Source organism: Anser anser (assembly GCF_964211835.1).
Source record: "Anser anser genome assembly, chromosome: 2".
Taxonomy (NCBI): domain Eukaryota; kingdom Metazoa; phylum Chordata; class Aves; order Anseriformes; family Anatidae; genus Anser; species Anser anser.
The window spans coordinates 22015198-22042382 of NC_139721.1; the positions used below are offsets into that span (position 1 = coordinate 22015198).

The 27185-nt window shown below is 45.9% G+C and overlaps 2 long non-coding RNA genes across 2 annotated transcripts; one reads left to right on the forward strand and one right to left on the reverse strand.

Moving 5' to 3' along the window:
* Positions 1-8261: 8261 nt before the first annotated feature.
* On the reverse strand, positions 8262-18978 carry LOC310893516. The gene is made up of 3 exons (XR_014579049.1): positions 18229-18978; positions 16100-16379; positions 8262-11327 (listed from the first exon to the last, which is right to left on the reverse strand). It is a non-coding gene; the product is annotated as an uncharacterized lncRNA (long non-coding RNA).
* On the forward strand, positions 16327-25906 carry LOC310893517. The gene is made up of 5 exons (XR_014579050.1): positions 16327-16361; positions 16593-16886; positions 17367-17432; positions 19000-19083; positions 24620-25906. It is a non-coding gene; the product is annotated as an uncharacterized lncRNA (long non-coding RNA).
* The last annotated feature ends 1279 nt before the right edge of the window (positions 25907-27185 follow it).

Below are 27185 nucleotides of genomic sequence, written 5' to 3' on the forward strand. Positions count from 1 at the left end.
GACTTTGATTGCCACTTTAAAAAGCAAGCAAATATGCCAATTTAAAATGAAAGTTTTCCTAAAGATGTTAAAAAAGCAGGCTGTAGCAAGGTACAGCACAAGGCAGCGCGCTCAGGTAGAGTCCTAACGCACAAAACCCTAAATTTCTTGGTATGAAGAACCTGCTGGCCCAAAACAGGCACTGGACCTTAATCCAAACTAGATCCGATTCACATGGCTGTGTTAGCCAGCCTGTGCGAGATCACAGATTAAATATATCTCATCTTGCTGCAAGCTCTACAGGAAAAAGTCAGGGGGCAATTTTCTCGACTCCTACACAGCTTAAGTCAGAAGGACTTGCACAGAAAGCAGCTGACTTGCTCCAGCATAAGTAAAAACAACCTGGTATGGCCCCATGTCTTGAGCATCAGGCAATATTTTGATTTTTTTTCTATCCACGGGGAAACTGAGGCACAGAGTCGGGTACCTGGGGTATTTGCTCGGCAGCCCAGCTCCCCATCGGCACTGCCCCGAGGAAGAGGCTCCGTGCCCCAGCTCCCAGGGCTCCTACAAACCACTGCCTGCTCTTCTCGTCCTTGCTGGTCCAGCGCAATCCCTCCTGCTCCCCCAGTGCCATTCAGTGCCCTCCCCAGTGCATTTCTCTAAGGAAATCCCGTGCCCCGTGCGGCTCTGTTTCTCCCCATCAGCCTGCATGCTGAGAGAAGCCTTTATTGCCTCACCTCTCACTGTACGACACGGGATTTACCTGCTGCCCATCCAAGCTGAACGAAGGTGCCCTGCACTGCCACTGGCTTCAACCCCATGCAGGGTCGGCAACAACACGCTGCTGGGCGCAGGCACGGACCAAAGGCAGAAGTCCTCACCCAGGCACTGTCAGGGCTTTGATCCCAGCAGGAATTTTGCCCAGGCATCTGCTAAAAGTCTCACTGATTGCACCCAGTAAATCTCTGCAAGTAATTCACATCGGGATGAACCGTAAATGGAAAGCAGGTAAAACTCAGGTGTTGAGACTGACGCGAAGATGGCATAGGGAAGGGAAATGCAAAAGAAGACAGAGAGTGATAAGTCTGGGCAGCTGTTTTCATGAGGAATCCCACGTGCCTGTAACAAAGTGGTCTTCAGGTCATTGCCTGTTCATGCTTTAATAGAGCCTGAGGGGATCTGGAGGAGGTTTGCTTTCTCCCCCTGACCTACCTGGGGATGCAGACAAAATTTCTTCTCATTCAAACGATGATAAATAACTTCATCCCAGTGCAATTATGGAAAACTGTGCCTCCCCCTTACGCCACGGCAAGGATAGCAGAGTTTGTTACACAGCCCGTGGCTACTGAGCCAGACGCCCCAGGAATTAATCTCGCCAATGCCCTGCGAAGCCAGATTGTAGGAAGCTCACACCCAGTCTTGAGAGACCCACATAAGACTGCGGGCTGGAATTTTCTTATTTAGTTTCGCTGGGTTTAGGCCCATTGCTGCCAGTAGATTGCTTTTGCTTGAGACTGGCCACCATCCAGCTCATCTGAGGCACTGTGCGTGAGGATGCAGGGCCATTAAAGGGAGATGGCTAATTACAGCTGGTGGTTAATGCCATGGCCTCCAAGCTACTTGTGTTAAACAGCTACTGAGTGCAAAAATTACCGCTCTGGGTATTAGAGGGCCATGAACGTCTCCAGCAGGAATCACTACGTAATTCAGAAGAGGTGGTTTTGAAGCAGCACAGCCGATCTAGGAGACTTAGAGCTTCTCGTCCTTCGAGGAGGAGCTTCTGAGTTACACCAGGCCTCTGAGGGAGCCTGTGCCCTTTTCAACACCTTCTCCTTTCTCTTGAGGCTCATTTAAAGAAAATCAGTACGGGAAAACAACAGTTGCAAAAAGTACCTTTAAGGTCAGTGTGAACAAACACAGGGGTGCCCATGGGTCAAATATTGGCTTGTATAAAAGCGACCTGCCCAGCATCCCTGCTGCTGATCAAGACTCTGTCCCTGGTTAATTATTTCTCCACCCTACCAGCACATAAGGAGGACGTGTTTTGACCTAAGTGTCATTCTGTTTCTTTCCTACAGCTCGACAGCAGTTGGGTCAATGGTCCAAGTGCTGCTGTCCATGTCTGACTGCGGAGCTGGGGGACAGGATGGGGCCCTTGAGGTGGCCGGGTGGCACGGAGCGGGAGCTGGTGCCCCAGAGCACAGCCTGGTGTCCACCCAGCACCACAGCTGGGGCTGCCCTGGGGCACAAGGAATAAAACCACTTCATTTTCTAGTGAAAGCTAAGTTCCTACCTATCAGACACAGGGCTAGCAATGTTGCTACACACACATATGCATAGATACGTATATTTACCGCCTTCTTTCCCTTTTTCCAGTGTGTGCAGCAAGGGAGAGCTGGACAGGACATGCATGGTTGACCTCCAGGCAAACTAACTTGAGCCCCTGAGGTGTTAACCACAGCTTGACAACTCTCTTGAGTTTAATTCCCTTTTTAATCCTATGTTGTCCCAATGGGTTTGCCAATGTGTCCTCTGACAGCTGCAAAACAGGAGGCTAAAGTTAGGGTTTATAAGGAAAAAAGGGTGGAGAAGCTTTTATAACTGGTGTGGCCATGCTGAATATTTCAACAATATTCAAACTGAGAAGTGTAGATTTCTTCTTTGTTTTATTTTAACAAAGTAAAATGTTTTTCTTGCTAAACTACAGGCTGAACGCAGTAACTCCATACTCATTTTCTTTGAATATTCTTCTTTGCGTGCAACAGTTCTGCAAAAGTAAATGCTTCCAGTCTTCCTTCTCCGTCTCTGTTCCCCGGTGACTCATCCAGGCAGGTATTTTCTAACCATCCTATGCAGCCTCCTAAGAGCTGATGTTCTTTCCAGGTACCAGCTGAAAAGTGTGACTGCTCAGAATAGAGCACAATTGGTACGGCAATACATCAGCACGGAATGAGTAATTCTGTTCTTTGCATAGCAGAGCTTGTTTTTCTAACAAGGGAAAAAAAAAAGTAGAAGAAGAAGAAGAAAAAAAGGAAAGGATCCTAAAAGCAGGATACCTTCACAGCAAGCTATAAATTCCTCCATTTAATCGACTCTTCAGGTGGAGTCACAAGTAGTTCTTAGTTTTCAGTGCTCTGTGGTGGTAAAACAATAAATATCCCAAACCCCTGTGTTATTCTGCCTGCCCCTAACATCCCAGGAATATTATTGTAAGCAGATAGGTTCTTCCTGGGGAAAAAAAAATATATATATATTATAAATCTTGAATTGTCATTTCCACATGGCAAAGACCTCATGTGAGGTCATCTCCTCCAGGGACCACACAGCTGAATGGGATAGAATAGGAAAGCCATGCCAGCCTGCAGCCCGGACTTGCTTGTCTTTGCTCAAATGGAAATAAAAATCACTACAAAGCCGTGAGGTTTCCTTGCGTGGCAAATTCTGATGGTGAACAACCACCAGTGCCAAGGTCTCAGGCAAAGAGCTGGGCTTACACTTCTGATTTACGACAAGCGAGATGAAAGCACATGTACCATTTCCCTGCCCATGCTGTGCTGTCTTGCTTATTGTACTGCTTTAGTCAAATGGGGAAAGGGAAAATCTTCCTTTAGGGAATGGTTGTAAAGGCTCCACAAGTAGAGAAAACTGCATCTCTTGTGTTCAGAATGAAGGAGATTTCCTCATAGCTTTTAAATTACAGTGTCTAAACCCTGCATTAGCGCTATCCCAGGATGTTCCCGATGCAGTAAAGGAAAGCTCTGCAGAAGGGCTAATCCTGCCCATCGAACCATCTCGGTGGAGCTCAGCACATTTGCCCTGGTGGTGCCTGGCAGCTGGATCCAGCCCATCCAGTTGGATCCCATCTAAAATGGCAGGCAACACTCCCCACCTCGCTCACCTCTCTGATGAACATCACTCTTTTCTGGCAGGAATTAGGGATCGTGCCCACATGCTCCAGGAGGGCTTGCTGCCCTGAGAGGATGCAGCAAAGTCCCTCCGATCCCCTGGTGTGCCCCCTGGGGGAAAGGACAGCCAAGGTCCTACGGAATCAGTGTGGCCTCCAGGCTTGTTCCTGCCATGACTCAGCTGTGTGAGGATTTGATCCCAAAAACCTTGCTGCTTTCCGGTTTAAAGAGCCAGAAAGGGTTACAGCTGGCACTCACCAACTTTGTCATGTATCTCAGGAACCTCACGAGCAGAAAATCCAACTTCTGGCTCTGGATGAGCAGCCTGCAAGGCATCTTGACAAGGAAAGTGCTCCAGCCCTTTCATCATCTTCATGGCCCTCCTCTGGACTCACTCTAATAGGTCCATGTCCTTCTTGTGCTGGGGGCCTTTGTCTTCATCACTGAAGACAATCAGGTTGGCCAAGTATAGTAAATCCACACTGAGTGCTCCTGATTACCTTCTTCTCCTCTGTGTGTTTGGAAGTGGATCCCAAGAGGGTGAGCTCCATCACATTTCCAAGACTGACATAGAGTTCACTGCCCTATAGTTGCAAATCCTCTTTCTTGCCTCTCATGAAGAAGGGAGCAGTGTCAGCTTTTCTTCCAACTGCAGGAGTACTACTGACCTCCCTACTGACCACCCTGATTTTCTGTGCAAAATACCCAATGGCCTCATGTATGGAGGTCTTGGAGCAGGCTTTGCCTGTGAAGGCCAGAACAACAAAAAAAAGGCATTGATGACTTGAGCCTTTTCTATATCATCCATCACTAGGTTATTCACCTCTTTCATCCAAAACAAAACAAACCAACCAAACAAACAAACAAACAAAAAAACCACTATTTTTTACCTGAACTTTTCCATGTTACTAGCATACTCCTTCTAATCCTTCAGGTCTCTTGCTAGTTTTACCTCCAAGGAGGCTTTGGCCTTCCTGGTTTTGTTCCCAAATCCCCAGGCAGTGCTTTTATACTCTTCATTTGCTCCCTGTCCTTGTTTCCTCTTGTTCTTTGCCTCCTTTTTGGCAGTTTGGTTCACTGAAAAGCTCCTTGCATAGGCATGCAGGCCTTCTCCTGACATTCCCGTTCTGGCTGCCTAACAGGACAGTTCACTCCTCAGCCCTCGGTTGTTTTTAGAAATTGGCTTCCTCTCCTGGGCATCTTTTTCCCCTGTGGCATCTTCCAAGACAATTCTTTCCTGAGATTCCATAACCAAGCTGAAATCCTGGAGCAGAGAGCCCTGACCCCGCTGCTTGCCTGCAGTCTCCACGCAGAGCCTGAGCACGGTCACCTCAGGATGAGGAGCATACCCCATGGTCTCAGCTGTGAGCTCCCACACCATTAATGAGATTTCTTTCCTATTACCACCACTCGTGGTGTTTAGATGCAGACCCGCATTAATGTTCTGCGTCCCGGTGCTAAGAGAAGAGGCTCCTTTGTGGGCACTTCCCCTCACACACACACGTGGTTGTGTAACGCTTTACATCACCAGCGTACCAAATACAGCAGTCAGAGGCATAACTGCCACAAAATGGGAAAGGTCCTGGAGTGACTGGGCAAGAAAATGAACCATCATTACACAGGGTTTGAATAGAGGCAAGTAGTGCTTCAACAGTCCTCACCGTGGTCCCTGCAGGGAGTAGGGCCTGGGGACAACAGCATTCCCGCTCACTCCACAGCCTGATGGGGAAATAAACCCCCAGCGTATTCTTTTTTCCACTTGATTTCTCTGCCCTAGGAGGAAGAAGCAGTTATGACACAATGCAGCCAGTTCTGCACCTTTTCTTTTGCTGCCTGCCCATCACATCCAGCCCTTGGGGACCTCATGCTGATGGTTTCTGCTATTGCAGGGCTCCTGCCGGCAGCTGCTGCTGAAGGCTGCTCTGGCTCAAAAGCCGGTGTGGCCTCCTCTGCCTGCTTTTTGGGTCATCCTGGCTCCCCTCACCCCAGCCTTCTCCTTGCAAAGCAGAGGGGAGCGGTGACTGTGGACAACCCATAGGGTTGCATCATCTTCCTTGTCTTCCCTTCCACCTGCCAGGGAAAATACGGGCCATTTTCTATTATGTAACCAGCTATACCCAGGAACAAGAAATAAGCTGGATTTTACCTAGACCAACTACATAACAGCTTGGCCACAAACTGCTCTCGCAGGTCTCCAGGAAGAGAGCTTTAGGTGATGCCCCGCTCCAAGAGGCAGCTCCTCTGCCCGGCCTGCGAGGTGCTGCTTCGGGAGACCCGGCCTGCAGTCAGACACCCAGCTCAGCAAGGCTGGGCAGTCAATTGATCCAAACATCTACCGGCATTTCCTGAGGTAGGTGGCTAAACCTGAGGGGTTCAGCTGACAGCTGTGCACCCTGCAGAGTAATAGCTGGGGACAGCACTTGTGGAAGTCCACAAAATTCCCCACAGACTTCCACTGCAGCGTGAGCGGAAAGAAAGGCGAGGTGATGAGAGGTGTCAGGAAGACAGGCAGCCTTCTGCCTCCTGGGGAAAAGGTCTCCTCTGGGAGGATGGCGTTGCTTAGGGCAGGGGGAGGTGGCTTCTTGCTAGAAACCTTTCAAATGGCAGCAAGCAGGCTGACCCATCAGCGTGCCTCAGGGCAGCAGGGTGCATGCTTGAGCACCAGGCACAGTCGTGTCCACTTTTCTTCTCATGGCCATCAGACCAGTGAGTGCTTGATTAATCCATGTGAAATAGAAGAGTTTGGGCACTGAGCCTCCCTCTGCTAGAAGAGCCAATAGCCCAGTCAGGCAGGAATCTTTGTGGGGATTCAAATCTGCTCTGAAAGGGGCTTGCACCTGGATGGAAAGGGATTGGAGAGGCACTCCTTCCTTCTGAAAGTTGTGGGTGTCTTCTTTTTTCTAGGTTTTGGAAGAAAGGCACTCCCCAAAAAACTTCCCAGGTGTAGTTCAGGACCACCTACAGGCCAAAGACCTTTCCTAACAGGGTGTTGTGTTGTGGGGGTGGAGAGAGTCTAATGGATGGGAGGTGGGCTGGCCTCAGTGCCTGAGGCTGGTTCATCACGTGCCCCGTGTACCTACACACGTGTCACTCCAGATTCTGCAGAGCAGGAGAACCACAGAAAATAAAATGCATACTATAAGCCCTATTATTTGAGAGGCTGGCTTTTAAATTCATTTCACTGCTGGGTGAAGAAGCCATGTGGATTTACATGGCTTAATGCTGTACACGAGCAGGCGCACATCGCACTCAGAATATGGAATAGAGCTCACTGAGTCAAAAACACAAGTTTAGACTTTGTTGGGTTGAATGCTACTCTCTGGCTTTCCTGGATGTAATTGTTGTTTGTAAGTGTTCTCAAACGCTTCAGAAAAAAAAAAGAAAAATAAAAAAAAAAAAAGAAAAAAGAAAACATTTTTATGCAGTGGGTTGTCTGCAAATGTTCATTTTGACAAGTTGCTGTCTGTTAGTGGTATTGGACTAGTCACACAGTGTATCTTATGTTCCCTAACTGGATGACAAGCTTGTAAAACAGAAGAATAGCAAGTGACAGATACTAGCATGATTTCTGGTTATTTTTTATCGCTCCTGATTTGATGGGCACTGGAAGCTGCATGAATACCTTGAACAGGATATTAGGAATGAAGAGGTTATTGGAAAATACGCCAGCAGTGGCTAACCTTGTCAGAAAATGAAAGGCTTGGTGATGAATCAGGTAGCTCCCCTTCGTATAATTAGTATTCAGTTGTTGGGCTGTACAAAGAAAGGGTTACAGGAAATAATGGATAGGACACAATAAGGTTTGATATGTGAAAGACTTGTCTAAAAACTCCTGGCACATTGTAGAAAAGGCTTCGCAGATGTTTCACACTTATTTTAAAACAGGAGAGAAAAGGGGGAAATATCCTCAAAGCTCACAACAACAGCCTAGCAGCCCAGAGGCCAATAATCTTCTCACCCTCTCAAATGTTCTCTATACCACTCTGTTTCCAATCTAATGAATTTAACACAGTTTCAGGCTAGAACAACAATCACACAGAAGCATCTTGTTCTCAGGAACTTCTACCTAACGTGTACACAGCAAGCACCTGGTGGCCCAATTAATTCTTGCACAGAACTGCAGCAATTAACCATCTGATTACTGGATTACAGTTCAGTGCAAAACACCAGTCTAACAAACGTATGCCATCCGTCAACAAAACGAGTTATTTAAAATAACTATATGAGTACAAACAGCTCAGAATTTTAACTGCATTATTTTCTATTTCTAAATAAAAATGATTCTTAAAACTTTAATGTTTAGCTAAAAATGTCATAATTTGTTCCGAAGGAAAACTGTAATATGGGATATATGGCTTTGGTAGCATTCTTTAGCCACAAGAGAAGCCAAGAGATCAAGCAGGGTGTTTAGAAGGTGGTAGGATATTTCTCTGCAGCATCATTCCTTGCAGTTGTTCCCTAGACTCGGTTCTCCTCTGCTCAGGAATTCATGTTGCAGCCCGCAGAATTCTGGACGGGGATTTTGAAGGTTAAACATGACCTTTAAGTCAATAGGAGAGCGTGTCCAGGTTGAGAAGAGCTACTTAAAAAGAAAATAAGCCTCCATAAGAGGCTTCAGAGCATGGCATCAGCAAAGAGCCATGTGAGCCGCTGGTTGGTAATAGTCTGTCCAAAAGGTACAATGTTGTGCACAAGCCCTTATTAGCTATGTGATAGTAATGAATTCAGCCTGCATTAGGGGATCAGAACAAGAAAACTATTACCATAGTTGAAAGGCAATGTCCTGTTATCCACACAGAATAGGAAGCATTCTTCCTATCATCCCTGCAAAAAGGTTTCCTGGAATTTAGGCTTCATGCCTTTTGGTGGTTTGTGGGAGAAAAAGGCCGAGTCAGTACATCCACACACATCAAAAAGGTATTCAGGTAAGTAAAGTTGTGACCAGAGTAGCAAAGAGCTTTGAAGAACCTGAAGGTAGCTGAAGGGCAATACAAGGCATAGGAAAGGCAATGTAGATAAATGAAAGAAAATGGTTGTTGAAAGGAAAAATCAGCACATGGCACACACTGCAGAGACCTAAATGAACCCACTGAGTCCATAAAGACCAGTGGGAATGATGCTAGCTTTAGGTAGAGGCCAAGTAAGCAGCACATAGATGAAGAGAGTCTCACATGTGTCTTCTGCCAGCCCCCAAACAAGCCTTGCTGAGTGTGGTGGGAGCCAAGATGAAGAAAGCACTGTGACCCCAGCATGAAGGCCACTGTCCCTCTGCTCAGTAGGTATCAGCAGTTTAGAAGGGACTTATGAGGCCCCGTTAAAGAGCAGGTGTCTCCTGTAAATGCTCTCAGTTTGACAAATGCTCCCGTAGCCAGCTCTCAGAGACGAACAGCAGCTTTCCAGCGCCAAACTCGAGTAGGCTGAGCAAAGCGAAGGGGTTCAAATTTGTACACAACTTGCGAACAGAAGTCCAACGCCGAGAAGAGGTTCCCCAAGGAACTATTTCAGCATCAGTACTATCGAGAGGCTCAAAACTCCTTAATCACTGTGCCAGCCACCCGGGTTTAAAGGCAGAATGACCCGTTTCTGACGGCAGGTAGCTGAGGCAGAATTCACCTAACCCCAGCCACCGAAAATCTGGGCAGCTGCCGTGTGCCAGCTGTCCCCGTCCCTGCCATCCGCGGGCAGATAGGCGCTCTCACGGGTGACTCACCACCTCCCCAGCGAGGTGTCTCGTGTGGGTGGGATGACTCAGCCTCGGGGTGGTCCTCTCCGCTGACGTTCACAGGATCCTGGATCACAGCATGAATTACATGCCTGCCTTTCAGACGGCTATGGGAAGCTAAGTGAATCCCTGTCTTACAAGACACGGCACTACTTTATCTGTTCTCTTCTCACTTACGACCTTGGACCTTCGGATAAATGTACAACCTTGCCTAGGGCTTAATGCGTTTGGCTAAGGCCTTTTGCATGCAGGAAGCTAAAACTGTAAAATGTTTTTCACAATTTTAAACAATCTGTGTTTCAATTATATTACGTGACTTGCCCATTCTTTCACGTGGTGGGGGTACCATAAAGACCAGTATGAACATAAGGTTCGGATTTTGGCAGGTGACCGCTTTGGCAGCACTACACTATCATGTTCTAACCAACAGTGCAGAACATTTTATCACTAACGTGGTAAAATAAATAGGACATTAAACACAGAACACGTTGACATCCTGTTCCGTGCTTGCCATATTCCTGTGAATCCACAGCATCGTCCACAGGTGTGTTGAGGAGGGGCTAATCAGAAAGTCTGTAGTCCTATATAAGACCTGATTATGTAAAGACCAACACTAAATAAATTAGAATAGCTTAATAAGTAGCCATAACTTAAGGATTTTTTTTTCTCTTGATATTAGAACCAAGGGAAAAGTCCTTGCCTTAGGTCAGGTGCAAAGAGAAAAATAGTAACTATCTGGAACATGCACCAGTTCCTCAGTGTGCCAGCGCTGCTGTCGGGCAGATGTCTCCTTTCTGCCTTCAGACCGACTGAGCTGCCTGCACAGGACACAGAGAACAAAAAGCAGGACTCGGAAAGAGCATTAGGATTTCCTTTTGGGGAAATCCAAGGATCTGCCAGTGGGCCATCTGGGATGCCACCTCCACTCTCTGATCTCTGTTAACACGTTTCTGGATCAAAAGTGTAAAGTCCTCTTGAAGGCAAAAAAAAAAAAAAAAATTGGCTTCGTCTTTTATGGAGCCAGGCCACAAGGACAGGATCCAAAAGCGTTGCTTTGCTTCCAGATGCACTTTTGTTGATCACTTCCCTAAGGGGATAAACATCTTCCTGTCTGTCAGACTGTGGTTATGTTAAATGCTTTAAAACCATGTCTCATAATGAACACCACCGAGAGCATCAGCTCTGTGCAGCAGATGGCTGCAGAAACGAGTGCCCTGAGAAATCCAGACGAGTGTCCTGAGCTGTGCTTTTACATCATCTGCCTTCAGCTGAAAAGGAAAGCCCAATGCATCATTTTGACACCGAGGGTGCTACACCTTCACCAGCACAATCCCCCAGCAGTGGTCTTGCTTTCTTGAGATTTAAAGTTCAGAATTGTGATTTCACTCCTTGCACATGGAGTAGCTATTTTACATCTGTAAGAATACCATTTGCACCTCTCATGAGAAGCTTTCTTTGCTGGCACAGTTTGAAAGGACACCTTTCTGGGCATCTTGGAAGTCTAAAGGAGTGGAGAAAACTGCCTGTCTTTCAGTGGAAGAACACAAAATGAGCACTGTACTTCAAAACTGGTTAATAATGCTCATGAAGGGCTTGATTCCACCAATGTTAGTCATACTGAGTAGCTTCTTATTCTACAAGTAGCCTATTCATCTCAGATAGATTAGTCACAGCACAAGGAGAGCAGAATTGGACTCTGAATAATTTCAATTAATTTTCTGCTGAAAAAAAAAAAAAGTATTAATTAATATTTCCCATTTCACCGGCATTTGGCAAATATGTTTTAACTATGCATAAATATTACTCATTTTGTACATTTTCTTCCCATAAAACATATCTTGATGGTTTGTCAAGTTCCACTTAGCTTTTTAATACACTTTTTGTCTAGGCATAATTCACTGCATAAACTGAACAGAAGTGTCAGCCCGGAGCAGGCATAGCTTTACTCTGCCATTGGGGGTTGGAATTAGGTGATTTTAAGGTCCCTTCCAACCCAAACCATTCTATGATTTTATGATTCTACTATAGTTTAGAGTACTTGCAATTAGGGCCTCATTTCTCATGTACAGAATTAGGAGAATTACTTGACCATTCTAATGATACTACTAACATTTCTTTGTATGAGTTAGACTCACAGAATCACAGAATGGTTTGGGTTGGAAGGGACCTTAAAGCCCACCCAGTTCCAGCCCCCTGCCATGGGCAGGGACACCTCCCACCAGACCAGGTTGCCCAAAGCCCCATCCAGCCTGGCCTTGAGCACCTCCAGGGATGGGGCATCCACAGCTTCTCTGGGCAGCCTGTGCCAGGGCCTCACCGCCCTCTGAGTGAAGATTTTCTTCCTAATATCTAACCTAAATCTACTATTTTTAAGTTTAAAGCTTATTCCCCCTTGTCCTAGCATTACACCCCCTATAGGAGTCCCTCCCCAGCTTTCCTGTAGCCCCCTTTAGGCACTGGAAGGCCGCTGTAAGGTCTGCCCGGGGCCTTCTCTTCTCCAGGCCAAACAACCCCAGCTCCCTCAGCCTGTCAAGGGGGAAGATGTCCCCTTCCAGTAAATATGGTGTTGGTAAATACATTGCAGAGCATCAATACACATGTATTTCTACATACAGGTGAGGGGGATGTTGTGAAGAGTCTAAAGTGTATCTCATGTCACCAGGACCGGAGGTAATGACTTTGCTTCAACAGCTAACTGAAGGAAGAACCTGTACCTCTGGTAGAGGTGCTGCAGCTAGATGAAGTCCTTCGGTCAGGGGGTAGAAGGGCAGCGGGCACTGGCCCCCAAAATCAAGGTCAGAGGTTGCTCCTGAGTTCAGCCCTGCTGGTCCCATGTGCTAGAGAGGAGTTTCTAAGGGCTCCGTTTCTCTGTCAGTACTGATCATAACCAAGGGTGTAACCAGCTCAGTGAAAGGTTCAGCGTAAGCTTCTGAAGGGAAATGGGGGGACATTCATCTACCACCATCAACACCAGAAGAAATTGAAGAGGCCAGGGCACCCAGGCGAGCTTTGGGATTGAGCTCCAGCCTGACCGAAACATTCCTGAACTATTTCTAAAGACAGTCGTTGTGGGACTTGATACCTCGGGGAAGGGGAAGGCACACTTTGCCTGATCTGCTGGGTGAATGCCAGTACTTGCTGGCAGTTAGACAGGTTTCTGTCACAAGTTATCTTTAGCTGATGAAAATTTCTGGCTAGCCTCTAAGGGAGGCTTCTGCAAGAGCCTCTGGAAACATCTGAACAACATGTTCCATCGGCTGACCCCTGTATCCACAGTGGTTTTAGGTGGCATTTGAAGAGGTCCAACTCTGTGCTCACGCCTAAGAGCTTGTCCTTAACATGCTACAAGCGAGCTATAAAGGTTAGGGGAAAATCTGAAAAAGGGAGCATCTGCATCTGGTTTCACTGGATGCTTAGACATTTCTCTGTTTTACTTCTCCTGTGGAAGTGATACCTGCCAGAAGTTTCACTCTGTTCACCCTTACACAATTTGCCAGTTCTACTCCCTGTGTAACTGCTCAGTCATTCCACATTCACACATGCACAGTCATTCCCTCCCATACAAGAAGCTGCTCCCTCTGGGTCTACATGAAAATTAAGGAAGAAGATCAAAAACAACAAAGCAGACAGATGCCTCACTTCCATTAATTTCTCCGGGTATTAGGGTATGTTAGAGACCAGGACCTTGGTCATTCTGAACAGAGTCAGCAAGAGGAAAAGTGTTACAAATGCAAAAGAGGTGCATTTGTTTCATGATGCTGCACTGCATTATACAGATGACTTTACAAAAGCATGTCTTTTGGGAAAACAATGTTTGTCAGCATCCTTGAATACGGAAAATTTAAAATCCGTAAGCACGGAAGCTAAAGAGATGCTCAGACCTCTTCAGCCAGTCATCCAGGATGCGGTATTAATTTACTGCTCTACCAAAGCCTGAAATGCCATCCTTAATAGATAGGGAGTGATTTGCTAAAAGTGGTGTTATTTGTCTCTGGGATTTATAAGGATAACGTCAAGATGAGATAGAATTAATACTTTATCCTATCATATCTCTTTTCTCTCTGAGCATTGGAAACACTTCACAAATAACTGTGATCCCTCACTGCATGGTACACTACCGTCTCACAGGGATGGATGGAGGACCACTGTTGCTCTCCACCTTAGCAAATGCAATAGAGAAGAAACGAGAACAACCCTTCCTATGATTACTTTGCTTCAGGAAAATTTATTTTAGAGCATTCCCTGTAAAATAATTAAAAATAAATGTTGCACAAAGACACTATTTTTCTTTATCGTAGAAACGATCTTCCCATGGGACCAATAATGGCACACTACAGCAGCAATACTGCCTTCTATAATCTCAAAAGCTGCATTTTCTAGCTGCTGACACTGAACAGCTGGTCTGATTTGTTTCTTGTAACAAAGACAGTATAAATTAAGTTGCCATGTGAATCGAGAATGAATCCCCCACACAAAAGATATGCAATACCTTTTATTTAGCTTTGAGCACTAGAAGTGTTCACAACACTGAAACCTACCGGTGAGGGAAAGACACATATTGTGCCACACCTTTGAAGAGCAAAGACGTTCCTTTAGGCTTTGATTTTCGGAAGGGGTGAATCCATATAAAATATATACATAAAATATATTTCTACTTTTATGGCTTTAAAGAAAATATCTACAGTATAGCTGCATTTTTCTTCATCTGTTTAGGTTTTCTATCCTATTTGGTTTTGACACAGATGCAAGGGTTAATGAATATCCAGTTAGCTGATGTATCCTAGGGAGCTGCATTTTATTTTAGTGACAGAACCTCAACAGATATCTCACTCACCTGTGAGCACACAGGTTCAAGACCGAAGATTTCTATATTCACTCTTACAAGTACCACCTTGAAAAGACCTTGGTTTTGGCGGTGATTAGATGGCATTTCTGAATGACCCAGTTCCCTCCTGAGGGATGATTCCTGAAATCACTTCATCCAAAAGCAGTGATCCTTACATCTTTAAAGCCACTTCGAAAAGAATACCACATTCAACATTGTGTTTATCTGGCCAGCTTTTCTGTGCCAGCTCAGAAATACCATACATTCAAGAGAAAGTTCATTTCTGGCATATCCAATCAAATAAGGGTTATATGCCTGTTATGTGTGAAAAAACATCAAATAGCTTCAAAAAGTCCTGCCACCACTTTGTTCTTTGCCCATGTTTTGCTTTAGAAATATTGTCCTTTGCCCACCAGCAAGGGGAGACAACAGGGGATCTCACAATGAGGACAAATGCAGCCTGGTTGGACCGCCTTCTCCTTTCTCTCCTTTGAGCAAAATCCTCTCTGAACCCATAGGAGGACAAGCCCTTTTCCTCAGATGCTTTGAACATATCCCTGCATCGTTTCCTCTTCTGGAACAGTGCCATCAAATTTCCCTTTCTGACTTCTTGGAAGAGCTTTCCCAGTGTGCAGCCCCCAGTGAGGGATGTGCTGGTGGGTGTATTCTGGGGGAAACCACACGAAAATGGTCTTGCCCACAGCCATAACCTTCTGCACAGGTGCCCCAGAACCCTGCAGGGTCCCAGGGAGCTTTCACAGTGGTGAAAACGCTCCCTAAATCCTGCTTATCTAGCAAGATTTGCAGAGAAGGAGCCCTCTGCCCCCTCATCTTGCACAGACGGTCTGACTCACTGGACTCAGGATTCCCATCTGGATGTCTCTGAGAGATGGGTCCAAGCCAAGGAGTTTGTCTATTCTTAGACCTATCTGTTATAAAGATAGTTTTCCCCATAAAGATCTACTTTCTTTCAGCCATCTCCGAGAACACCTGTCTCCAGGCGAAACACAGCAGCCGTAGCAGTGTGAATCCTGTTCCCTGCTCATTTTAATGAGGTGTTAATATCAGAGGCTGCTAGAGATTATATAAGTGCTAACATTGCTAAGCAAAACTGCAAAAGAAACAAAAATAAACGGAAGTCAAATAATGTGAACCCTGTCACCGTGCAGTGCCAGCTGCAGGGATGAGGACTGCACTTTGAGGCAGAAAAATGTTCCTGTGCCTCCCGTGCCCCAGAAGTGACACCACCTGCTTGCCAGATTTTCCAACCAGCGCCTTTCCACTTTCTCCCATGTTGCCTGAGGACATGGCACGTCCTGGTTGACGTGATCCATAAAGCTATGCTGCTCTCCCCTTCCCTGCACCCCTCCTGCTTCTGCACTCCTAATTCCTGCAGGAGATGGGCACCTGGCAGCAGAGAAGCAGCAAAGAGGGAAGCCAGAGGGGGCAGTGTATATTAAAAAACAACCACACCGCCTCTTAAGCGGTCTGGAAGAAGATTGTGCAATATCTGGCTTGTGCACCCATGTGATCTTGTCACTGCGAGCCAGGGTTTTCAGAGGGAACTGAAAGGAGAGAAACACCCACTAGATTCTGCTTCAGATCATCTGAAAAGCTCAGCCGTTTTCCTTCAGCCTCTTCTCTTCATATTTTACATTTGCTTACCATGGTATTTCTCCTTGGGAGCTCATGGGAGGCCAGGCTCATCGCCAGGTCTGTTTGTACACAGTCCCAGGATAGGTTTGGGTTGCTAAGCCAGCTTCCCTGTGCCCTGCATCTTGGAGCAGTGGTCTTTCAGCAAAAGGCTGGTGTGGCCAGGCAGGGTTAAGCAAGCACGGGGTGGGATGGCCAGCTGCCACCCTAACAGGGCTGGGTCTGCAGGAGGACCTTGAGAGGCGATGTTCTGCAGCTGCATGGGGTGCACAAGGTACGGAGATCAAAAGGCCTGGAGAGAAAGAGGAAGGAGAAATCTTCCTCACTAAATAGCTAAGACAAAGTAAAAATGAAAGTCTGTAAAAACGAGGGAAACCATAGCAAAAGATACCGGAGTGTTGGGTGGTTCCTGTGCTGCTCTTATGGCTAAGAACATTCAGGTTCGTTGAGTTTCTGGTCTCTTGGATCACCGTGACAAATACCTGAGCCTTTTCCTTTCCCACAGATATGCCTTGCAGCTTACTACACCTCCAGACGGGATCTCTGGTTGCAGCACTATGTGTCAGCCAGGATTATCCTATGGGGCTGATCACATCTGCCACCCACACACGCTTCCTGTGGAAACTATGGTCAGTCAAGGATGCAGAGACACAACAGTAACACAGGGAGCAGTAGGCTGGGGTGTTGGGACAGCAGCTCCAAAGCGAAGTGCTGGATTCCTCTGTAGTCACTGGAGAAAAATCAGCACTTCTAGAACCTGATTCTTCTTGTCCTCGTGCAGATGTCTCCAGGAGATCAGGTAAAACTGCTTTTAAGTGCCTGCTTCTCTCTGACTACAGAGGGAGCCCAGCTGACTAACTGAGAGAAAAGAGACATGGTAAGCACTGAAGTAGGGTGAAATTAATCCCATTGCATCTTTAGAGATCAGGGCAATTTCATACAGGGGCTTTAGAGAGGGCACTTCTATATGGAGACAATTGTATGTGAGACACTTGTGGGTGTAACTTTATACCAATGTGCATGAGAAAGTATCATCCTTAATATGATGCGAACAGTGCCCTTAATCCTACAATCAGATAGCTGTAACACCATATCCTTTTAGTACTCAAATCTGGGTGAAAACATCAGATTTCCCTTCAACAGTAACCAAGATAATGCCCAAGACTAGTCTGGGAGGAGGCTGACCCCAGCGCTGCAGAGCCCCACATTGTCAGAGCATGTGACACTGGGCCCCATCTAGAAGTCACACGTGTGCCACAATTTCTTTCCTCCTTTCTAGCACAAACTGCCCTTGATTAGTCATCGACCTGGTTTAGAAGTTGCACTGCTACCACACAAGCTGCAGGTGAGTATTTAAATATAATAGGCTGCGATCATTTTAAAACTGGCCTAGATCTAAGCCCGCAGGGGGCTATAACTAATTTGATGGAAGCTGTAGCTTCTAAATAGAACTACCTGGGACCTCTCCAGAGTTGGGCTGTGGGCTTCGCTGTTCCAGCACCAAGCCTCAGCTGAGCTCCCCTAACCGCCCTGCAGCCCTTCACGACAAACCAAGGCCAATCTGGCTATAGCAGGGCTGAGTTTCCTGATGGGCATCCTTCCCCAAGGGAACTAGGAAGCTCATAATGGAAGGAGGGAATTACGGTTTTGACTCCAACACCACTGAAAGGCTGCCTTTTTGTACAGTTTTGAGTCAAAACCATATGCAGCTCCACAGTTTTGGCTGTGTTTTGCTTTGTTGTTTTTTTTCCAGCTAACTTCAATAGTCACTGATCCAAAAGGTAGGAGTAAGTAAAGTCACCGTATGTTTTAAACCCTCCATACTGGAATACCTTCTACAATATGCAAGTCCTGTTTTTAATGTCATAAGTCCTTCCCACCTGATCTTTTCAATTCTTCAGCTTTGACTAAGTACATCTGCAAACTCAGGACTAAATATCTGCCTTTTATCAGCAAGCACAACACTGACAGACAAATAAGTATGTATATCTGTAGTGAGTTTGTTCGCATTAGTAGATACTGCTTCCTTGCATTAGCTGGTATACCCGTAGCCTCTAGACCAGGAAATTACAGGTGCTGGCTCTGTATAAATATTGAACAAAATGTTGGCTGATGATGGATGGCACTTAGGTGCTACTTACCTGAAAGTGTCACCCTTCAGATGGTACCACAGCTGAGACTCCCTTGCCCATTCCTGATGTCTGCTGAAGTGGAAATCAGCCATTGCCCCAGGCTCTTTTTCAGATTCCATCTCCTTCAAAATTTCTCTCTTCTCTCTCCAAAAATGATTCTAATAGAAGCTTTGAGTGAGACTGCTATACTGATGTATTTGCCTTCAAAATTACTTTGCCGTTTCTGTATCATAGTGTAAATGCTATGAAACCATGATAAAAGGAACAGTACAGCAAGTGCTAGTAGTACTGATTTCTAGGATCATCTTTATTCACCACAGACAATCATATGACATTCACTCTGAATCCAGTGCTACACTACTGAATAAATATTCAAGTGTAGGTGAGGGTCACCTGTAAAAATGTAATAGATATCAGGTGCAACTTATTTGCTAATTATCTTTCTTGCATCAAATCAAAGCAAAGTTTCTAAAATCTTATTTTTTTTATTTTATGCCGCCTCCACACCACCACAATCAGTATTGCTAAGTCTGCAATATTCGTCATGAACTCCACATTCCCCTAGATCCCAGTCATTAGGACTGTATCATGCCCCTTCTTGTCTGGGGGGTAGGAGTAATGCTCAAATAGTGAACAAGCAGAGTCTTTCCCCCAGGATTGGAGAGCAGGAGGGATGTGGCTTGCTCTGCATGCAGACAGGGTTAATTTTTCCTTCTTCCTGCATTCTTTCACACAGCCATCCCAAGGGAAGTGTCATATTACCTCACCTCTCATTCCTAGGTTTCTAAGTTGGACCTGGATTTGAATTTCCCTGGCATTAGAGGAGTTGCATTCAGTGTTCTGGTTTGGATCCATCTTAAAATGGTAGGTGGGACATTAACTTAAAGGGAGTTTGATTTGCTTATTCCAGATCCAGCCCACCTCACTTTGGACAAATCCTGGTGTCTAGTCTCCCCCTTTTTGTGCAGCTGTGGAAGATACTGGGACAAATCACCGCTTTAAAGAGGAAATAAAGTATTCCCTTCCCATGGGAGAATTTCTGAAGAGAGAAAGACAGGGTAGTTAGCACTGCAGCCTTGTCCTGGCTTGTCTACACATGAAAGTTATTCCAGAATAAGCTAGGGGTTGAATGTAAAGCAGGATAGGCATTCCACAACTGCTGCGTGTTGCTGAGATCTCAGCAGAAGCCAAGGGTCAAAGTAGCTGCATGCCGATTCATTGGGACTGCCCTGTGTCTTCTTTAGCTACGTCCAACAGAAAGAAACAGGCAAGGATTTTTGAGGACTTTTATGCAGGATAATAGACACAAAAGCAGAAGTAAACTATTTCAGACTACTCAGAATTAATTAAATACTTCTTATTTTCCTGATTTCATAAAACCAAAGCAATGAAATGTTTCCAGGACTTCTTTCCTTCCTGTCCTTGGTTCAGAATAGGATGAGACAAAACAGGAGAAGAAAAGGCAACTTCCAACCATTTCATTCCTCCCTGGATCTCGCACCAAAAACATAGCTCCGTTTTCCCTCCTCCACCCCACTCCTCTCTGCTGTCTGCTGCAGGGCATGGGTTGGGCAGCTGCGCTGATACAAACCCCACCTCACTGGCAATGGCTCCCTGCCTTTTTCCAGTGCTACGTATGCCCTTTGCAGCAGTGGGCATTGAATCTTTTTGGAAAATACTGGTAGCAGTTAGACTGTCTGGACTGTGAGACCCTCACTAGCATATCTAGTCCAATGATGATAAAACTCAACTCTTTATCAGGCCCTTGGTTGCTTACTTTGGCTAAAACTCTCCTGTGTTAATGTCACTGTTCTGCATGGCATGGAAGCATCACGTGGAAGTGGCACCTGCTGGCATCATTAAACCAAAGCCGAAGGGGCAGAATGGGCCTTAGGTGCTGGGACCTTGAGGGGAAGAGCAGTCCTGCTGTGCAGGAATCCAGCCTACCCACAGTAACGTGATGGATGTCATATGGGTGGGTGGCTGCCACCATTTGGATTTGCCACTGCCTCTTGCTCGAGCGCTGTGGTTTTCCCCGGTTACCTCCTGCCCAGAACGTGCTAGGAAATTCCATGTACTTCCACAGGGAGAGGGCAACACTGGTAATACCTCACGGGACAGGTGAAAGGAGGAGGAACACGTCTCTCTGGTGCTTAAACTGATTTTCTTTGTGTGCCTGACAGCATTCTGAAAACAGCTGGTTTTACCCTAGGTAACTCCTATGGCGAGTTACAAAGGACAGGTCCTCATACAGGCCGAGGCAGCTGCTTGGTGCCCTTCTCCTCCCAGAACCAGGACAGCCTGCAGCTCCCCCTTCTCCTCCTTCCCCTCCAGGTCACCACTGGTTGCAGGTCCAGCCCACCATGTCCTGGCGCCCACCAGCCGTGCCAGCCCCTCACACTGCCCTAAGATGGCGGCGGGGCCCTGTCCTTGCCGAGGACTGGGGAAGCTTCTGGCAGCTGAGGAGACCACAACAGCAGCCAGAGCTGACAGCACCCCACCAGGCCTCACTCTTCCAGGCTGGCATTGTACTTCACAGCTCAGGTTGCCAATTAACCCAATTAATCAACACCCTACTGAGGTGCTAATTAGGGCTCCCCAAGCCCTCCCCTGATAGCATGCTCTCCATTCCTGGGGGTGTCCCTGTGAGGGCAGTGATGTTTCCAGGCCAGTGTGGGTGAAAACCCTCAGTTTTGCCCAACTTCACAAATTACTGACTTTTGGCATTCACCTAATAAATAAAGATCCATGAGGTCTGTGGCTGCTCTGAACTGAGAGCTTTTTTTTACTGCTCCTGCTGAAATGGAAAGTCAGTAAAGAAACAAAATGTGGGACCTGGGCATAATGGCAAAAGGCATTGTGCTTTACTTGGGGAGATAAAATGATTTTTACTAAATTAAATGTAGGTAAAACTTGAAAGGTTTTTTTTTTTTTTGATGTGAAAAAAACTGAAGTTTCACTTTGAATGTGTTGGAATACAGTATTTTCAGAAAGGTGAGACTAATACAATCCAATGCATTCAGCATAGATTTAAATAGGTTTTTATCATCCTCACCCTGGCACCCACAACTTAGTGGACTCCAGACTCCCCAGTTGGCTCAAGTAGACACATTCTATGCCTCCAAATTTAGGAAATAGGAAATTAGGAAATATTCCCCTGGATGTACTGCTTTGTCTTCCTTAGAATGTGATCAGAGGCTAATGAACAAATACTACTTTAGCAGTGGTTCTGACACTTTCTGTTTTTCTGAGAAGATGTAGTCCTAGGTTATGTCTTTATTGTGAAAAAATATATATATTTAATATAGACATAAAATTCAAGTTGAGACAGGCTTTCCTGCTGTTCTGCCACAAAGTGACTAATGAAGCAGGGCTTGGGTTCAATTTTTAGAGGGCCTTTGCAGAAAAGCACTTAAACATTATTTTGAGCTTCCGTGGTGAAATCTGGGAAATTGCATTGTATTACTTGGGCCTCACTGAGTGAAATATCTCCAATAATGAGCAATAAAGTAAAAAATGTATTCAAACAGACATAACATCTTGGAGGGGGATGAAAGAAAAGCACAATAAATCGCATCAATTTGGTAAATCTGAACAACAAACACTCCCCAACACCTTTCACTCAGTATGCTGGCAGTTGTCCTGATATGTTCTTCTTGCTGGGAGTGCTCTCTGCAGCAAGCAGCTCCTACTCTCTCCTCTCCCTGCTTTCCTAAGTACTTTCCCCCAGCTCACAGGAATGCAGCCATTGAATATGCTGATGTCTTACTCCTGTTTTCTGCAGGAAAAATATATTTTTTTAGTCAAACGCATCAATTCAGTAGAGGTAAAGCTTCAAAAACAGACACACGCACAGTGCTCCAGTGAAGAGTTACCATCTGCCTTCCCTTCTCCTCCTCCTCCTCACAGGAAGGAAGAAAGAAATTTCGCAGGGGTTTAGCTCTTCATTACCTGCTTGCTCTGACATTCATTCCCTGCAGGAATTTTCTTGCTACCCAGGCAGGATGAACACCCACAAAAATTGGCAAGGAGATGACTTTTAACTCATTTTCAAAAGCTGGCTCTATTTCAAGTAGACAGTGTCTCTCTTGTATCAAACCAGGAAGAATTTGGTTTTGCTTTTCTCTGAAAAATAGAAAAGGCAAGTAGCTATCCTACTGGTTGCCGTGAATACTAACAGAGAAATATGATGTTTCAAGAATCAAAAGGAAGACAATTTTACCTGTCAAAACCTGAGGATGAAGCTCAATGTTCTCCTGATAACATCTTTTAGCTGAGCATCCTGAAAACCTAAGGCAGAGTTTGCTTTCTGCATAGTCTGCTCCCCTGCCACTTCTCTAGAGCCAGAGGCACTATTGCCTACAGCAGGGAACACTCAAATGTCAAATTCAGAGCTCGGCCATTGTGCCAGGAGAGAGCTGTTATTGCTACACCAGTCATTAGCATGCAGTGTTACACATACGAATGGTGTTTGTATGCTGGAAAACGTTGAGTCTTGGTGCAGAAGCAAAAAAAGTAATTTTGCTGGGATAGTTTTTTAGATTGAGAAAAGTTAGACCAGCTGCCTCAGCCAAAATAAAATAAATAAATAAATAAATAAATAAATAAATAAATAAAACAACGACACCTTCTTTAGCCAATGTACCTTGAGTAAAGGAATTCAATCTCTTGGCAGAACTGTAACAAGCAATACAAGCAGGTTGACAAGGCTTGGGATAGACTTGACAGATGTCTGAGAGAAGAGAAACAGCCGGAAAGAAAGAACTCTTGTAGAAGTGTGCCTACAGAGTTACTCAGCATAGGAAAATACATGTATTCTCCATATTAATCTCAACAAGTTTTAATTTATGTCAGTTTGGACACCAGCAAAAGCGTTATCCCTAACAGGCACAGACTTGGAAAGGTGATTTCTGGACTTTGAGTTATAACTCAGCAGAGGTGAATTTCTAAGGTCAGTGAGGTTCTGTGTTGGCATGTAGGAAGTGGTGTATTTTAGAGAAATCAACCCAGCTCTGCTTGAACCACAAGGAAAAAGACAAGCTTGCTGTACAGTTCATATGTTGCAGATAGGGAATTTGTTTCTTTTGTATGGCCCCTGTTGCAAGCTCAGCAAGCAAAGCACTGTGAGGAACTAGCACCCAACAGAATTACATGACCGAGGCTTTTATTGCTTACTGGAAGTTTTCCACAGCCTGAAGAAACAGTTGCAGTCTATTGCATCAATAAGAGTGCAATTTACATTGGAAAGTAAGAATACAATGTTTATTCTGGGAAATTATTGACATAGCTTGATGCCACTTACTACCTTGAAGGTGAAGAGCAATATCACTACCTCGTAGTCATTAGCAATAATTAGGAACAGCTCATCAACCTTAATACCTCCTGTGGCAGACAGGGAAACTATGTCTGTAATCTCTACTGTTTACAAGTGTAGAAAGCAAATAAAGTCCTGAATATTGGCAACAGTGGGATGGATGAAACTCTTATGTTGCCATAAACGTATGCTTTCCAATGCAGTACAGGAGTCAGTTACCTTCCACCACTTTGTCTTGATGAAGATTTCTTATAGGCCACACATGAGATTCTTACCTACCTTGGAAAATTATGTGCATCTTGCTAATCTTCACTTCAGGTTCAAGATGGATTCAAAAGTGGCTTCTCACTACTCCTGGTCTGGACATGGTCTAGCAGTGAGAAAAGACTTCTTTGCTTTCACTCACCTGTAATGAAGGGTCTGACCCAAACTCCAGATCCAGACATTGTAAAAAATTGCATTTTGATGGCAGTTGAGAATCCGTCTAAACCGCAGAATTTGTGCTAATAGCTATACACACAAATTCCCTGCTGGCTGGAGAAACATTTTATGCTAGCAAACGGAGACCTGTTGCTGATACAGTTAAACCATCTTTCTGAGAAATGGAAGCTATCTAACCAAAAGGCTCTTTTGCTTGTATATGTGGTGTCTGACTTGGCTGTGGGTTCCAGGAGGGGTGCCGGCAAATCCATGTCAGTGAGAATACTGATTGTTTTTCCTACTCCTGAGCCAGCGGGGCTCTGCCAGGAAAACGTGGTATTCAGGGCCTGCCTGCCATGACTCCAGTCCACTTCCACTTCCCTCTGTGCATGCTTTACAACGAATGATGTGCGATATCTCACTTCAGGCAACTTACCAAGACTTCCCCCCAGATCGCTGTAGCTGCTGAGAAAACCAGTATCCCTCAAATTAGACACCTACTTTAAAGAACAGTGTGCCTCGGTAACAGACATGATAAATGCTATGAGTAATGACAGATCCATGTGTTAGCAGTACCCTCTATCAGCCACCTACTGGCTCATTTCTTCTTTTGAAAGAGGCTTTTCTCCTCTGGTTATGTATGAAATGTATATTTCTTTTGTGAAGGTGGATGTCTCTGCAGAAGCAACGGGAGCAGGAGGCAGAAGCTCCTGAGTCCTGACTGCAGCTGTGAAACAGGCTTGGCATTGATCATCAGGTTCCTTGCCTCAGTTTCCCCACTCGCCGTTTGAATGATGTCTGTGTTGCAATCATGCTGCAAGGCGTAGCCAATATTTGCGCAGCGGTGCTTTGGAGGTGCCACGCATCAGATCATCCCAGGAGATACCACTATCATCAGTATATCAATTGTATCTACGCAGGGAACAAAATCAGGCACAGATGCTAGCATAATGTTATGTATTTTGGTACAAAATGAAATAAAAATCTTGCCTTCTGTCCTCGGATTTCTTGTCAAACATTCATTGCTTCACATGCTGAAACAGTTAGGAATACAAAGCGTATTTCTATCCTACTTTATTTTATTCTTTGAACAGAACTCCACATAAAAAAGTGAAGAACCATGATTGAATCTTAATACAAAAAAAGGGCTTAAGTTACATTCTCCTGGGATCATCTGTAGCAAAGCATAATAAGTTTCTCAATATCTGACCTAATTATATCTGTCCTTCTAAGTTTTGTTTCCCATAAGAGCTAAATGTCTATGGTTAAAAATAACATTTGAAACTCCTCCAAGTTCCAACAGAACTTTTTCAGCCTCTCTCAAATTTAATATCTATTTTTAATTTGTTTTAATTTTTCACCCAACTTTAAAAGTTACGATTTTGAGACTGGCATTCTGTTCTGTTATCCAGCTCCTAAAAATGTTTTGGTTAGATAAACTCAAGAGCTGGGAAAAAAATAAATAAATTATATTACATGTGTTTATTTCATCGTGTTGGAGAAATACCGCCACTATTGGAGCACGTGACACAGAGACCTGGGGAAGGAAGGATGGCTCTGTGGTTGAAAAGAGATTGGCTCTGCTACGAGTATGTCTTCTGGGTCACATTGATGTCTCTGCCAGACGGTGCCGGGTGATTCTGCAATGGCTGTTGGCATTTTTTGCCCCCTCTGCTAGCAGTCACTGCCCCAGAGCGAGAATGACTGAAGGTAATAAAAGTCCAAGTTCCTGTGACCCACCTGTCCTGTGCAGAGCTCCCCATATCCATGCTGGCAAACCGTGCTAATACTGGGATGGCAGGATCCTTCATACACCTCTCCTTCTGCTGGCCCTGTTATTAGGGGGTTGGCAGAGGGCTGGCACAGGCCTGAGGCTGGGAACACCTGGTGTCTCGAGCCACCCCGTGGGATTTTCAGAGATCCCAGTGGCCGCTGAGAGCCTTTGTGCCTCTGTGTCCCAGCCGTAACCCACAGACAGCAGCACTTGCCCTGCTGACCAGGCACTGCGAGGCTCAAGTCCTAAAGTTAGCCAAGGGCGATGAAATGAGGTATAACGTGTTTAAGAAATTCAAGGGATTATTATAACCGGTCACGCTCCGTTCCCAGCAAGGTTGACAATAAATAACATTTATACAGCGCGCTTCATTGTGAAGAGGCCAGGAAGGAAGGGAGCCTGCAAGCAGAGATCCACGCGGGATTTTGGAGTGGGAGATTCAAGCTCAGCCTTCCCTGTTAAAAGCCTTTTTTGGCTTGCACAGATGTGGAAGGAAGGATCTGGAGATCAGACCGAGTGCTGTAGGAGCCCTGCATCCATCTCTCCGGGCTGGCCATAAAGCCGCACCCCGGGGCTGTGTAAATGGCACTGCCTGGCCGCAGAAGCTGAGGGCTCGGCCCACGGGAGGAGGGTGCAAGCTGAACCACAAATTCAGCTTATAATTGCCCAGACATTCTGCTTCGAGTGTCTGGGGGAACTTAAATGTCACAGCACACAAACGGGAATTGTTGGGAGAAATAGAGCAACGCGAGGCTCAAGGTGACTTCAAAGGCACGAGGGTCCGGTGCTTTCCCTGCTTTGTAATGCAGGTTCAAGGCCGGAGCAGCCTGCCAAAATTCCCCCAGAAAAAGGCAGTTCCCTGAGCGAAGGACAGGGAGGACGAGGCAGCAGCTCCCCAGCAGCTCCTGTGGTGAGGAGGTCTGGTTTGGAGAGCTGGTGGCAGCACACTTTGGTGGTTGAACACTGGTTCACGGAGGACGCGTGCATTGAAATCCCTGTGGGCCGAGCTGGGCCGAGCACTCCAGTGACCTTGCCTTAACCAAGAGGCTCTTCTGCGTGTGCAAAACCTGATGGCAAGCTTGGCATCCTAGTTTAGCAGAAACATCCGACTTTTCCCTAAAAACTCACAAGAGAGACAGTTCCATACCTTTGCCTTAGGACACCACGCTGCTGCAAGCCCCCAGCGTCAGGTGTCACCTGTGGGGAATTCAGGGCAGAGCCACCTCGGGGCTCCTCGGGAGGCCTGGCAGCACTGAATATTGCTGTCTTGAGGACGAGGGGCCGGGGCTGGGTTGCTCCTGCCACAGGAAAGGGGAAGGAAGGGCAGCACTGCGACGGAAAACCAGGCTCGTTGCTGCTGCCTCTGCTGCAGAGATAGGAAGGGTGAAGACAGAAGTACTGGTGCGGGACGGGGCCCTCCCTTCACCCCACGCAGCAACTGCTGCCGGGCTATCAGCA